Below are 14,146 nucleotides of genomic sequence, written 5' to 3'. Positions count from 1 at the left end.
GGGGGTATGTATTTCGCACCAAAGGGGCAGTGCTTTCCATTCTTGGATAGAAACTAGTTTCTTTGCCTTAACTTATAGTTGCCTCTTTTCTGACTGTGCAAATAAAAAAGGCCTATAGACGAACAGATGTACAGTATCTGAGAACCTTAACGATTGTCATCTTCACTGAAATCAGCATAAAGAGATAGGTTAGGTCAATATCATGGTGTCCTTGGTACATGCACACAGCAGTGAAAAAATCCGTGCAAAAACTCACGTCGATGGGAAAAAAAATTGGTTAGCCTCCTTTAATAAAAAGAACAAGCAAACAAAATGACAGTTGATTGAATTGTTTGTTGGTGACTATATAATGATGGGCACAAAAGAAACATTAAGAGAAAAAGGATTGAATTATATACAATGAGAAAATCCCTAAGATTCGAACAATGAGGATCAATTGCTTGCGCACAGAGCGTCTTCATGAACCATATGTCAGCAGACAAATTTGCGCTCTTATTCCTTAGAGCCAAACGCCATGAGATAACGCCTGTCGGCGAGAACACCGCTTCGGCGCTTAGGTAACTATGTATCAGTGGCGTGGTAGAGTTTAAGCCGAACCACATGAAATACGTCAGGCTTGTGGTATACGTCGTAGAATATACGGGACTTATTTCTTACGTTACTTTGTTCACCTGGGAGAGGATTGAGTAATACGCGGGGTATAGAGGTAGCAGCGTTTGTGACAGTCCAGCGTGACTATAGGGACAACACAGGAGGATGAGGAAATTAGTGCAAATCCGGAGCTATATATGTCGGTGGTTGTAAATGAATCTTTGACTGAAGTGAGAGGACATGAAACGAACATGAGGAACTTGGCGCAGCATGTCAGTTCCTGGGCTTGTACCTGTGCGTACTTTATTGTTGGAGCGATAGCGGTCGTTAACGACTTGTTGAGCGGTATGCGAGAATGCCGACGGGATAAAATGTACAAAATGATAAAAGCCGGAAGTATGGCGGGACAAAATATAAGTCATATAATGTTAAACGCCGCTGCAATCGCGATGGACGGTGGAGACGTGTTATCGGGGACAGAAGTTTCCAGGACACAACATGAGGAACCGTAGCCCATAGCTCTGTTGTAGCCTGTCTCCAGAGATCAGACTCAGAACGTAGAAACTCAGAATGATGTGAAAGTAGGACTCATTTTGGTATACCAGCTAGTCAAATCAAGAGATCGCCAAAAATGTGTGCGCTAATACAGCAAATTTTCTTTTCTCGTGTCATGGAAACTTTTGTCCTGAAAAGTACATTGCAGCTGTCAGTGTTGGATTCAGGCCGCTCATGTCTACGCCTGTCAATCGCAGCAGCAGCCCCCTTTGGGGTCTGGCCCCGGAATTTTCTCCCTTACCTGAAGCGGCGCCAGCTCATCGAGACTTCGAGACTTTTGTGATGACCAGGTCAAGTAAGCATCATTTGCTGCTTCCGCAGCCTCATGTTCCCCCTAGTCTCGATGGGGGTGCTGTTGAAGATGTCGACGACTGGATCGAAAAGTTTGAGCGAGTGGCTCGATTCAACCAGTGAAGCCCTGCCAAGAAGCTTCGCAACGTCTACTTCGCGCTCGAAGACTGCGCCAAAACATGGTATAAGAACAGGGAGGCCAGTCTTCAAATTTAGGCTTCCTTCCATCAGCAGCTGCGGGGTACGTTTTTCAGCCACGACCGCTGTGATCGCGCACGCCGGCTCCTGGACTGTCGTGTGCAACGGCTTCACGAGAGCGGCGCGATGTTCGCTAAGGACGTGATGCGTCTTTATAGGCGGGCTTACCCCGACATGACGGAATCCGCGAAGTTGCGCCACCTGATTCGCTTAGGAAACTATAGGCCCTGCAATTGGAAACATTTAGACTCTATAAAACTATGGCTGCCGCTACTGACATCGGAGTTGCGAACATGTCCTGTGAAGATGATCAGCACAGCAATAGAGCGGCCGCTACTGCCAGTTTGCTGAGCACCCAATAAACAATAAGGCACCCTCTAATCTTCACCTTGTAAAATAGAAAGGCGAACTGCGACACTGTCGCCTTTATCTCGTCTTGTTTTTAGAACTTATATTTTGAGCACAAAATTGCGGTTACTGAACTGGCGATGTAAAATATCACTTGAGCTCTGTTTTAAGAGTATCTATTTTGCTACCGCTTTGATGACCGCTAACGTTTTCCGGCCGCACTTGCTGATCCTCGTTCGGGTCCAATTCATTTGTACTCGCTTAACAAAACCTTTTTATTTGTGCTTTTATTATCCCGCACACTCTCATTAGCATAAAGACGTAAGGTACCACATTATTCGAAATACTAATCGACATAGACATCAAGCCGAACTTAACCAAGTCGTATTAACGTACCTGCGTGGCCTAGTCGTAGCGTGTCTCACTAGAAATGCAAAGGTCCAGGAGGGTTCGATCCCCCACTTCTCAATTGAAGTCAGAGACCTGAACCGGCAACTTCTGCCAAATCGTCCAGGCCACGTGATCATGTGACACTGCACCAACCTAAGACCAATCGTTTCCTGGCCTTGTCATTTGCCAGTTAGAACCTGTCATAGGGGTGCCCGTGACTATTCGCTCACAAAGGTTACACAGACTTTATTCTAGCCTTTAACGCTAACCCGTTAAAGCTCGGAAGACGAGTGTGCGCGCATCATTTGGGGAAAGAAGACTGTGGTCGCCTAGCGCTACTCTCATCGTTAGCTGATTTTTATTGAAGCTATATGCACTTTTCTCACACTCTGTATGTACACACAATGGCGGCCTTCCATTGCATTGCTGCACTGAGGCTCAGCCCACTTTTTATCTCAGATATAAAGGCACAGCTATGCAAAAGGCAACGACCGACGCAATTTAACAAGAGCGCCCCATGCGGCACAATATTGTTTTTGAGAGAAGCGTATTCATTTAGAGAAACAAACTTTCAAAAAGTTTGTTTTAAAGTGTGCATCGGAGAGTGTGGCCGAGGACCTGGCATTCTTTTCTTGATCTTGCCGTTCGTTCTAGCAGCACCATCGAGCACCGCTTCGGGAACGAAGCAGCTGTTGCAACATTGATTTTTCCCACGTTTACCATCGTCCAAGCATTTAAAAAAGTTATAGCAGGGCGCTAACCGCACCGGATTTCTCGACGGCTTTGAGATATTGTTAAGTGAAGCGGCATCCACTGATCGTATACTTCGCCTTTCGGTAAAAACTTGTATAGACTGGCTGCTTATAAAATGAGCTGCTCGTTTCTAACGTAGCAGGATATGCATCCACTAAAAGTATACCTACACACAAACATCTGTCGGTTCCCTAGAATACCACTCTATAATTACATGCCTTCTAAAATGTACTCCCCGTCCTTCCCCCCCCCCCCACCTCCAGAGTTAAATTTAATTCCGAGTACATCTTCAGCATTTTTCAAAGTAACGAACGGCTTTCCTGTTTCAAACGGGGGAGGCCTTTTGTTGTAATACTCTTCATAAACTTTAAGTACAGAAACATAACCTCTACACCTGCTTTATTAAGTGCGGAAGTGGAGGTTTTATATCTGTCAATATTTATCCTTGAAACATAACTATAGCTTCAATATCTCTTTTCATCTTAACGAACTGCATAGCTATGAGTGCGATCTTCTCTTAACATGAAACACAGTGAAGCAGCTGGTCTTGTTTTCGCTTCCAGGTATTTTTGAACATACCTTTCGTAAGGCGAATACAAAACTTGCGTGATTTTCTTCATGGCTCATAGTGAATTTTCTATATCTTTAATCATTTACAAATATGGATTGCAAAAACATTTCAAGGTTACGGGAGCACGCGCTGAGGATGTGCAATCAAATTTCGGAAGTCTAGTGGGCAAGAAGTTGATTAAGACACGTAAATTTGCAAGACGCCATTGCTTTTGACGTAGATGATAAATAACTAAGACATTATCTATATCCCTGTGTTTACTTATCGATTATGGCCTTATCAATCTGAAGTATCTGTGTGGAGAGACAGTCACTTCCTGTACACACTTCAGTGGAAGTTTTTATGCTCCATAATCTTGTTAATGCTCGCGCAATAAAACATCGCTATATATGTCTGTGCGCTCTCCGCAAATGTGTTTTCGAGCAAGACATCCGTCAAGAATGAACATAATAGCGCTTATAATTGCTACAGTATTATTTACCTAGGATAATCTGACCAATCAATCATAAACTACTAATCTAATAAAAAATATTTCATTGAAAATTTGAAGGCCATCATAATCTAAGGTGGTTTTCGTTTTAAATATTGTTGATCCCCACTGTGGTCCCAAAGATGGGATATAAAATATGTGAATTTAAAAGCACGTTGACGCTGCTTTATCGTGCTGCATTAATAATATATAACGACTTCCCTGCGAGTGATAATGTCGTCAAAACCACATTAGCCCCGTCTTCATGCACAGAAATCATCGTCTGTATTCTAGGAGTAAGAAAAGTGAAAGATGCCATTTTCAAATGTGCAATGCCGGAAAGGCAACTGAAGGAGCACTGACTCCGGTATTTTAACATCATCATTATCATCGTCATCATCAGCCTGATTATACCCACTGCAGGGCGAAGGCCTCTCCCATATTTCTCCACTTAACCCGCTCTAGGGACAGTCTACAGCAAGCGATGAGAAAAATCCTTCGTGACTCGCTGCCCGCTTCACAACCATTGTGTCTCACTCCCGTCGCATTCGGAATAGCGTTTCTAACTCCAACCGTTGTCGAGCCGGTGAAGCTGCGTGCGCTGATATAAACAAGGGTATTAAAGGAACTTTTCTGGAAAACATACAAACTGCGAAACACGCAGGTGCATCCGCAAGGTAATCAAAAAACGTAAAAATACAAAACGAGGGCACTTAGTGATAACTGAATTGTGCAATATGTGCGAAGCGTGATCCAGTGAGTATCTGACCACGCATTATAGACTCGTGTTGCATACATGTTCCCTCGGGAGCTCCACTCACCCAAGATGTTTTTTTTGGACAGCCTCCGGTCCTTCCTTCAGGGTGACATATGTACAAAGGAAGACGCCGGTTCGCCACTGAAAAAGAGGTCTTGATGCAGGTACTTACGCTGGAACTTCCTTTCTCATGTATGTAGGTAATGACTGCGAGCCCCCGATGAAATAAAGATGAACTCAGTTAAAAAAAAAAGTAGGTTTTCACGTAGAAGGCATCAACCGCGATATGTAGGGACCATATATCAAAAGAAACTGCTCCTTTTACTATACTCTTTAGTAAACGTCCATGGCAAAGACATATATTAAACAGGTGTTGTTGGTGCCAAGGTGCAATTCTTGAGGTAGATTCAAACATCAACAGCATCAGAAAGACGCTTTGCTCCACAAGCTTGCCAAGACAAATAGCTGCTATGGAATTACCCACAGTGTAAGCACAGAGAGACGGACTAGCATTTAGAGCATGAGCCAACCAAGTCGCAGCCAATATACGGCCGTGTAAATACTCTGCCAAAAATCAAGCCCACGGACATAACCAAAAATTGTTCATTCTCTTCGCACGACATTTGAACGAAACATGTTCGCAGTGCTAAGCAGTGCACTGTCAGAGCCACGACACAGTAGTCAAATGCGTAATTTTGGAATCAGCCTGACCACAGTTCGAGCATATGTTGGGAATACATCGGGAGCATATATCGGGAACAGCAGCGCCAAACTTTCATAGAAAGCACGCCCGATCAGTGCGTCGCCAGAACTAGAACTACTTCACACTGTTGCGAGGCTGGAGCAACGGGCTCATATGTTGGATGTCCAGCAGTAATTCAGTAAGTCACATAGGCCCTGAGAAACCCACATAAAGTCATGGAATTTCATGCTTCTTTTTGAAACATGTGGCAATGCACATAAATGCGCTGCGAAGCAGCCAATAAAGCAAGGCCTGAACAGATTTGGTGCCTTCTTTCTCAGACCACGTGATACAAACATCAGCCTTCTACTTCCGTGCCAGTACAGTGGTAAAGGCCGATATAAGTAGTCGAGGTGCTCCACTAAATGGCATAACCATGTAACACACAACGGTCGGCCGAGGGTAAAAGGGACGGCAAAGCCCAGCCCATATATATATATATATATATATATTGTTACGAGGTTTATTTACACAGATGTTAGGATGCGCTGGAGATTAGCTCACCAGAGCGGACAGACCCGGCTTCCTCTTCCTCTTCTGCTTATCCCGCCAAACCTCATCTTCCTCTAATACTGGTCCGCGGGAAGTGCGTGACAGTAGCCTGTACTAGCCTTCGATTAATCTGTTTCCAATTTCTGCAGTCTTTGTTTAACCTGGGTAAAACGGGGTTGTGCTTACAGCACACGCACACTTTTTGGCGCTCGCGTGTGTTCGCTCAGGACGCTGTCAGCGTTCCAACTTTCATCTCACAGCATCTACTTCGTTCGGTCACCTGGTGCAGGATATGATGCCCGGGACGAGAGAAACTTAAGGAAGATCAAGAATAAGTACAACGAGCTGGGTATTCGAGGGAATTACTGGCAAGGAGCTGGTCTTGCCACCTGCTTGCGAAAAGACTTTCCATCCAACGTGCTGCAGACGATCCTGGAAGAACGTGAAAGCGTGGGCAGCCCTTACCGCAAAGTCTACCATTGGACCGCTGATGTCCCAGCACAGATGAGACGGTCGCTGCTGTGAGTGCTACCAGCTCACTGTCTTTTTTTTTCTGAGTTGCACACTTCAACGCGAATGTTTGTTTACACGAAGCGAATGCAGCTCGCTCCGTTGAAAAGCCGTCGAAGTCGGCATCGTTTCACAGAAATATTCGCTCGGAAAAATCCTGATTGGTCTACAAGGTTATGACGCCGCAACCAAATGACCTCGTTCGGGAATTTCAAACGCCCCACATTGAAAATAAAGCTATATAACGAATTAGAAAAAAAAAAGTCGAAATGTAGCCAAAATTAGTGACGAGGTTCCTCGAATTGAGATATTTGAGGAATTAAAAATAATTCAATGAAATAAATTTGCCGCCAATCTGGTTTGAGCCCAAGTCTATTGTATGCAAGATAGGCACGCAGTGCACAGGCCATTTAGGGTTTTTTTTTATTATTACTATTGCTGGCTTGGCAAGAACGGTACAACATGCGTAAAAAGAATGACTTCCACCGCACTTGGTGGAGCGTTGACTGCCATCGTTTCAAAATTGCAAAGGTCATTCATTATACAAATCCACTCAGGTAGTTCACTTTGGCTTCAGAGAGCATTTCTTATGTAAACAATACTCCCAATCATTGGTGCACAACTTACTAAGGTGTGTTTGGAATATTCGTTTATGTTGTGGTAACGATAATTTTAAAATTACTGTAATTTATACAAGGAAAATTAAAAAGACAAATTGCCCATTGAAAAAACGATATTTAAGGCGCTTTGCGTCTGCGTCCTGCAAATTTTCACTTTGATTTCATGAAAGCAAAAGCATTTCTTTTCAGACGATAGCGCGCTTATGCAATGTGCCTCAAGAAATTCGTCAGATAAAGCATACAAGCAGCTTCATGTGATAAGGATCTTGCTCTTGCTTTCCTTTAGGTGTTGATAACGCAAGGAAACTTGCCTTTCTGTTGCTAGGTCCACATTGCCGAGTGCATGCTCGTAAACAAGACGAAGATTACTGTGTTTTTTAGTGTACTAACCCGAAAAAAGCCAATAATGAACGAGGTCTTGAAAAGCACAGGAGATTTCTATTTTATTGCTAATTTCCGCAACATGCATGAGTTAGCACTTCACCAGTAAAGTCAGTAACGGACAAGGTCAAGAAAAGCACAAGAGATTTCTATTTTATTGCTAATTTCCGCAACATGCATGAGTTAGCACTGCACCAGTAAAGTCAGTAATGGACAAGATCAAGAAAAGCACAAGAGATTTCTATTTTATTGCTAATTTCCGCAACATACATGAGTTAGCACTGCACCAGTAAAGTCAGTAATGGACAAGGTCAAGAAGAGATTTCTATTTTATTGCTAATTTCCGCAACATGCATGAGTTAGCACTGCACCAGTAAAGTCAGTAATGGACAAGGTCAAGAAAAGCACAAGAGATTTCTATTTTATTGCTGATTTCCGCAACATGCATGAGTTAGCACTGCACCAGTAAAGTCAGTAATGGACAAGATCAAGAAAAGCACAAGAGATTTCTATTTTATTGCTAATTTCCGCAACATACATGAGTTAGCACTGCACCAGTAAAGTCAGTAATGGACAAGGTCAAGAAGAGATTTCTATTTTATTGCTAATTTCCGCAACATGCATGAGTTAGCACTGCACCAGTAAAGTCAGTAATGGACAAGGTCAAGAAGAGATTTCTATTTTATTGCTAATTTCCGCAACATGCATGAGTTAGCACTGCACCAGTAAAGTCAGTAATGGACAAGGTCAAGAAGAGATTTCTATTTTATTGCTAATTTCCGCAACATGCATGAGTTAGCACTGCACCAGTAAAGTCAGTAATGGACAAGGTCAAGAAGAGATTTCTATTTTATTGCTAATTTCCGAAACATGCATGAGTTAGCACTGCACCAGTAAAGTCAGTAATGGACAAGGTCAAGAAAAGCACAAGAGATTTCTATTTTATTGCTAATTTCCGCAACATGCATGAGTTAGCACTGCACCAGTAAAGTCAGTAATGGACAAGGTCAAGAAGAAATTTCTATTTTATTGCTAATTTCCGAAACATGCATGAGTTAGCACTGCACCAGTAAAGTCAGTAATGGACAAGGTCAAGAAGAGATTTCTATTTTATTGCTAATTTCCGAAACATGCATGAGTTAGCACTGCACCAGTAAAGTCAGTAATGGACAAGGTCAAGAAAAGCACAAGAGATTTCTATTTTATTGCTAATTTCCGCAACATGCATGAGTTAGCACTGCACCAGTAAAGTCAGTAATGGACAAGGTCAAGAAGAGATTTCTATTTTATTGCTAATTTCCGAAACATTCATGAGTTAGCACTGCACCAGTAAAGTCAGTAATGGACAAGGTCAAGAAAAGCACAAGAGATTTCTATTTTATTGCTAATTTCCGCAACATGCATGAGTTAGCACTGCACCAGTAAAGTCAGTAATGGACAAGGTCAAGAAGAGATTTCTATTTTATTGCTAATTTCCGCAACATGCATGAGTTAGCACTGCACCAGTAAAGTCAGTAATGGACAAGGTCAAGAAGAGATTTCTATTTTATTGCTAATTTCCGAAACATGCATGAGTTAGCACTGCACCAGTAAAGTCAGTAATGGACAAGGTCAAGAAGAAATTTCTATTTTATTGCTAATTTCCGAAACATGCATGAGTTAGCACTGCACCAGTAAAGTCAGTAATGGACAAGGTCAAGAAGAGATTTCTATTTTATTGCTAATTTCCGCAACATGCATGAGTTAGCACTGCACCAGTAAAGTCAGTAATGGACAAGGTCAAGAAAAGCACAAGAGATTTCTATTTTATTGCTAATTTCCGCAACATGCATGAGTTAGCACTGCACCAGTAAAGTCAGTAATGGACAAGGTCAAGAAGAGATTTCTATTTTATTGCTAATTTCCGCAACATGCATGAGTTAGCACTGCACCAGTAAAGTCAGTAATGGACAAGGTCAAGAAGAGATTTCTATTTTATTGCTAATTTCCGAAACATGCATGAGTTAGCACTGCACCAGTAAAGTCAGTAATGGACAAGGTCAAGAAGAGATTTCTATTTTATTGCTAATTTCCGCAACATGCATGAGTTAGCACTGCACCAGTAAAGTCAGTAATGGACAAGGTCAAGAAGAGATTTCTATTTTATTGCTAATTTCCGAAACATGCATGAGTTAGCACTGCACCAGTAAAGTCAGTAAATGGACAAGGTCAAGAAAAGCACAAGAGATTTCTATTTTATTGCTAATTTCCGCAACATGCATGAGTTAGCACTGCACCAGTAAAGTCAGTAATGGACAAGGTCAAGAAAAGCACAAGAGAGTTCTATTTTATTGCTAATTTCCGCAACATGCATGAGTTAGCACTGCACCAGTACTCATTCATGTCAACAGCAGTAATTAAGATTGAAATAATCCCCTATTCTTTTCTTGGCGTAGCTGACTATTGGCCTCTTTTGACTCTGTATCATAGCGAGCCTCATCTCTGTCCCTCGATTTTTGTGCTTATGTTTTCAAAAATATTCTTACCTGAGCTGCCTGCCTTACACAAGCGCTGACAGAGCTAGGTAACGTGCAACAGCATTTTGAAAAATGGGCTACGGTGAGGTTACCGCAGACATATGACTGAATTTGAATCTGAGCCTTGAATGCAAAGAACATTTGAAAGATTATTCTGAGCCTGTCGAGTACGTGACGTCCAGTGAGGCGAGACGCAAACGGCGAGGTGAGCGTTCGCAAGCTACGGTGCCGTAATGTAGACCCATAATGTGGGGCTTTTATCGCTGAGGGGGGTAAAGAGCCGCCTTTTATAAGCCTGCCTTACTGGCAGCAAGATTTTGTAATTAAAGATTTAGGTTAGGTGATCGGAACCAGGCGTCGAGGTCAGCCTCCCGCATGCTTCTTTGCTGGCGATTCGCTACATATGCAGCAAATGGTATGCAAAAAACAACGTGAGTTTAGCTGGATTGTCTGTGTATTTCCTATTACTCTGGATAACAAGGCGCGATGGCCTAGTTGTGGATACCTCGCGTATGGATTGGTCGCCAGCGGTTACGCAGCTGGGATGCTTTGGTTTGGTTTGGTTCGTAGGGTTTAACGTCCCAAAACGACTCAGGCTATGAGAGACGACGTAGTAAGGTCTCCAGAAATTTCGACCACGTGGAGCTTTTCAACGCGCACTGACATGGCACAGCACACGGACGCCACTCCGTTCCGCCTCCATCGAAACGCAGCCGCCGGTGGCCGGGTTCGAACTCGGGTATTCCGGTACAATTGTCGGGCACCTTATCCACTGCGCCACCGCGGCAGAGTGCAGATGAGGGGATGACCGCGAAATCCCGGCTAACCTTCGACAGGGAGCAGCGTAGATTTCAAAAGGTGACATGAGAGATCTCCCCCGGCAACTTGGCATTCAATGACACCGAATCGATTGTTGGAGTGTGGATTCAACGCCGGAATTGCAGCCTGTTGAAACCCAGGCGGTGATATCAATCCACTCGCATGACTTATTAATTCGGGTAGATGTGCTCTGAGGTAACGAAATGTGTTATTCGTGATAGCAGTCGGGCGACAATTCTAACTGTGTGTGGAGGTGTTGAGGGTAATGGGGAGATGATGGTCGTTGCCGAGGGTATTCGCGGTTTTGAGTCATCGATTGATCCGCACGTGTTTTCAGAATTTTGGATCAGGTGATATGTATGCACAGCCTCTGTTTCCCATGCGGATACGACTGCGAGGGTCAGTGACCAGAATGAGGCCCAGTCGTGTGTTTGTAGCCAAAAATTGTTACCTTTGGGTTTCTTGTGCGGTATGCCCAAACGCAATGGTGGACAACAACAGTCTCCCGCAGTGAAAAGACCCGTACGCCGCACACGGTTGTCTACACGGCAATGGAGAGGGACGTGGCCGACCATCTGCGACTGGTGGACCAGAAATTGCGACGAGAGTGGGGGCTCTAACGCTCGCGCACCAGGGGATATCTGTCGAGTAAACAGTGGAACACGTTACAGTGAGTGCAGGCTCAGTTCTCACCATTTTTCGCAGCAGCCTCCACATGACGAAGGTTGCTGCGCGCTTGCGAAAATCTTTCGCCTGCTCCATGATACTGCACCGTTTCCCTCAGCACGGGTGACCGGGACACACGCGGCCATCTTAAGCTGCGAAATATTGCATTAGCCTCCATTTTTCACCCGACCTCGCACGAAATAACTTCTTCCTCTTCCTTCCCACTAAGACCTAGCTACGTTAGCATACCTCCAAGACAACTAGAAAGAGATTTTTCATGTGAATGCCGTTCCAGAACACAAGCGCCAGCTCGTCCATCAGGGGCAAAAGTGCGTGATCTTGGGCGGGGAACATGTACCAAACGATTAAACTCCTGCTCAAGCTTCATTGTTCTATATTTGTTCCTTCTTGTCAATAATACGAACTTTATGAACTTTGCTCGTAAAACACCGTTCCCTAGAAAGAATATATTCTTAACGAACATGGTTGCTGACACTGCATGAACGCGCTGAATACCTATAGCAACCTAACAACGTGAGGTGGCAAAGCATGAAGGTTTTCAATATCGGCCTCGTATTTGTGAAGGTTTTTGATGTAGCTGGGCAGAAGAGGGTAAACCGAGTGGACGCACGCAAAGAAACAGTATTTGGCTTTTCGATTGTAAGGTAGAATCATCATGTCTTTCTAGAAGAGGGCAAATATGGGCTGGTTGGTACACGTTGAAGAATCGAGCCTAGCGCTGTTTTACTCGCTTCTTCATTATGCATTTCTCACTGTTTTCGTGTTTCCTCTTGTGTGCATATGATGACCTGCAGGAGTGGTGTGGATGCCATCATCACGAGCAAGCCTGGCACTCTCGCATTCGTAATGCAAGGGTATTTTTCCCAATACATTGCGTCTGGCGACGCCCGAGGACAACCCCTGGATGAGGTTCAATGGCTGGGTGCCTTTCCCTAGGCTTCCGGCGATGCAGGAAGTTCGCCTGGGGGGTGATATACTCCAGGTCGTGCCAGGCGTCAACGATTAGAACATGGCGAACCCTTTACGACATATTAAAATATTAGCAATTGCGAAATGTCCTCATATTCTTCCATGTCTTCCTCTCAAGGTGGCAAATGCTACTCTAAAATGAATCATCTTCCCAATTTCTCCCAAAGTGGCAAATACTGCTGAAAATCTTCTCCCAATTCCTCCCAAAGTGGCTAATGCTCCTAGAAAACGAATAATCCTTCCAATTCCTCCCAAGGGGGCAAATTCTCAACGAAAATGAATCACATATATGTGTTAAACGCCTTTGTTCTGCCCAAATATGTACGAAACGTCCATTAACCGCACAGGTACCACGTTGTAATGCGTTAATGTTAGAATTTCCTTGTCCGAAAAACCCCATCCTTCGTCCGCCCGTCTCTGGCTTCGGTTAGCATCTCGCCAGCTTAGGCCTCAGAATCCTCACCTATTAAGAGGTGAAGGGGAGGCAGACAAACGACGAAGAGTAAGCCGTGGGCGATACGCTGTAGGTGTTAGGTTGGACGCAGGAAAATTGTATTTCCACAACTGATGAGTGGAGAAGGTTGGCAGGATGGAGACGAAGAGAGGGGGTGAGCGATTGACGAATAGGTGGAGGTGTACGCCGGCACACGGGAACTAACGGTGTACCCTACGCCACCCGCACGCACTGCCTGATACTGTGAGCGACAACTGCTCTTAAGTAACGAGAAGTTTGCGGTTATTAACATTTTTTTAAGGAAAGAAAGGGGCTGGCGCAAAAAATTTCGCGTGCACAGCTTGACAAGACCATAGGCCCAAACGTATGTATGTATGTATGTATGTATGTATGTATGTATGTATGTATGTATGTATGTATGTATGTATGTATGTATGTATGTATGTATGTATGTATGTATGTATGTATGTATGTATGTATGTATGTATGTATGCATGCATGCATGCATGCATGTATGTATGTATGTATGTATGTATCTATGTATGTATGTATGTATGTATGTATGTATGTATGTATGTATGTATGTATGTATGTATGTATGTATGTATGTATGTATGTATGTATGTATGTATGTATGTATGTATGTATGTATGTATGTATGTATGTATGTATGTATGTATGTATGTATGTATTGTGGGCATCCATAGCCACCTCCCCCTTTAACCGACCGCGCGTAATTAACACGCGTGATTACGCCTGCTGCTGGGGAAGACCGCGAGGCGAGGGCACATTGACCACCCTCCCAGGCTCCCGCGGAGACACCGCGCGGGTTCCCTTCTCTCCTCCCGACCTACCCGGGACACCTTCTTTACCCTGGCCCGAGGCGAGGAGCGCGTCTGTCGCAACTCCCTCGGGGTCTTTCGTCGGTTGAGCGTGCACGCACACGGTAGCATTTTCCATCGGGGAGACCGCCGCGTTCACCCTCTGCTTCCGGTTCCGCACGCACTTACCGCCGCGGGCCGTGAGCACGAAG

The 14,146-nt window shown here is 44.1% G+C and overlaps 1 long non-coding RNA gene across 1 annotated transcript in view; it reads left to right on the top strand.

Moving 5' to 3' along the window:
- LOC146189834 (uncharacterized) overlaps positions 1-13,209 on the top strand; it is a 14,329-nt gene extending 1,120 nt beyond the window's left edge. Inside the window, exons 2-5 of the long non-coding RNA XR_014707311.1 lie at positions 1,344-1,441; positions 5,010-5,087; positions 6,447-6,678; positions 12,485-13,209. This is a non-coding gene — a long non-coding RNA (uncharacterized LOC146189834). The remainder of the gene's footprint in view (positions 1-1,343; positions 1,442-5,009; positions 5,088-6,446; positions 6,679-12,484) is intronic.
- The last annotated feature ends 937 nt before the right edge of the window (positions 13,210-14,146 follow it).

This window comes from Amblyomma maculatum, chromosome 5 (genome assembly GCF_055883805.1).
Source record: "Amblyomma maculatum isolate TAMU_Amacu chromosome 5, ASM5588380v1, whole genome shotgun sequence".
NCBI classification, from domain to species: domain Eukaryota; kingdom Metazoa; phylum Arthropoda; class Arachnida; order Ixodida; family Ixodidae; genus Amblyomma; species Amblyomma maculatum.
The sequence above is the reverse complement of the archived record's forward strand: the minus strand, read 5'-3'. Positions and strand labels throughout refer to the sequence as shown.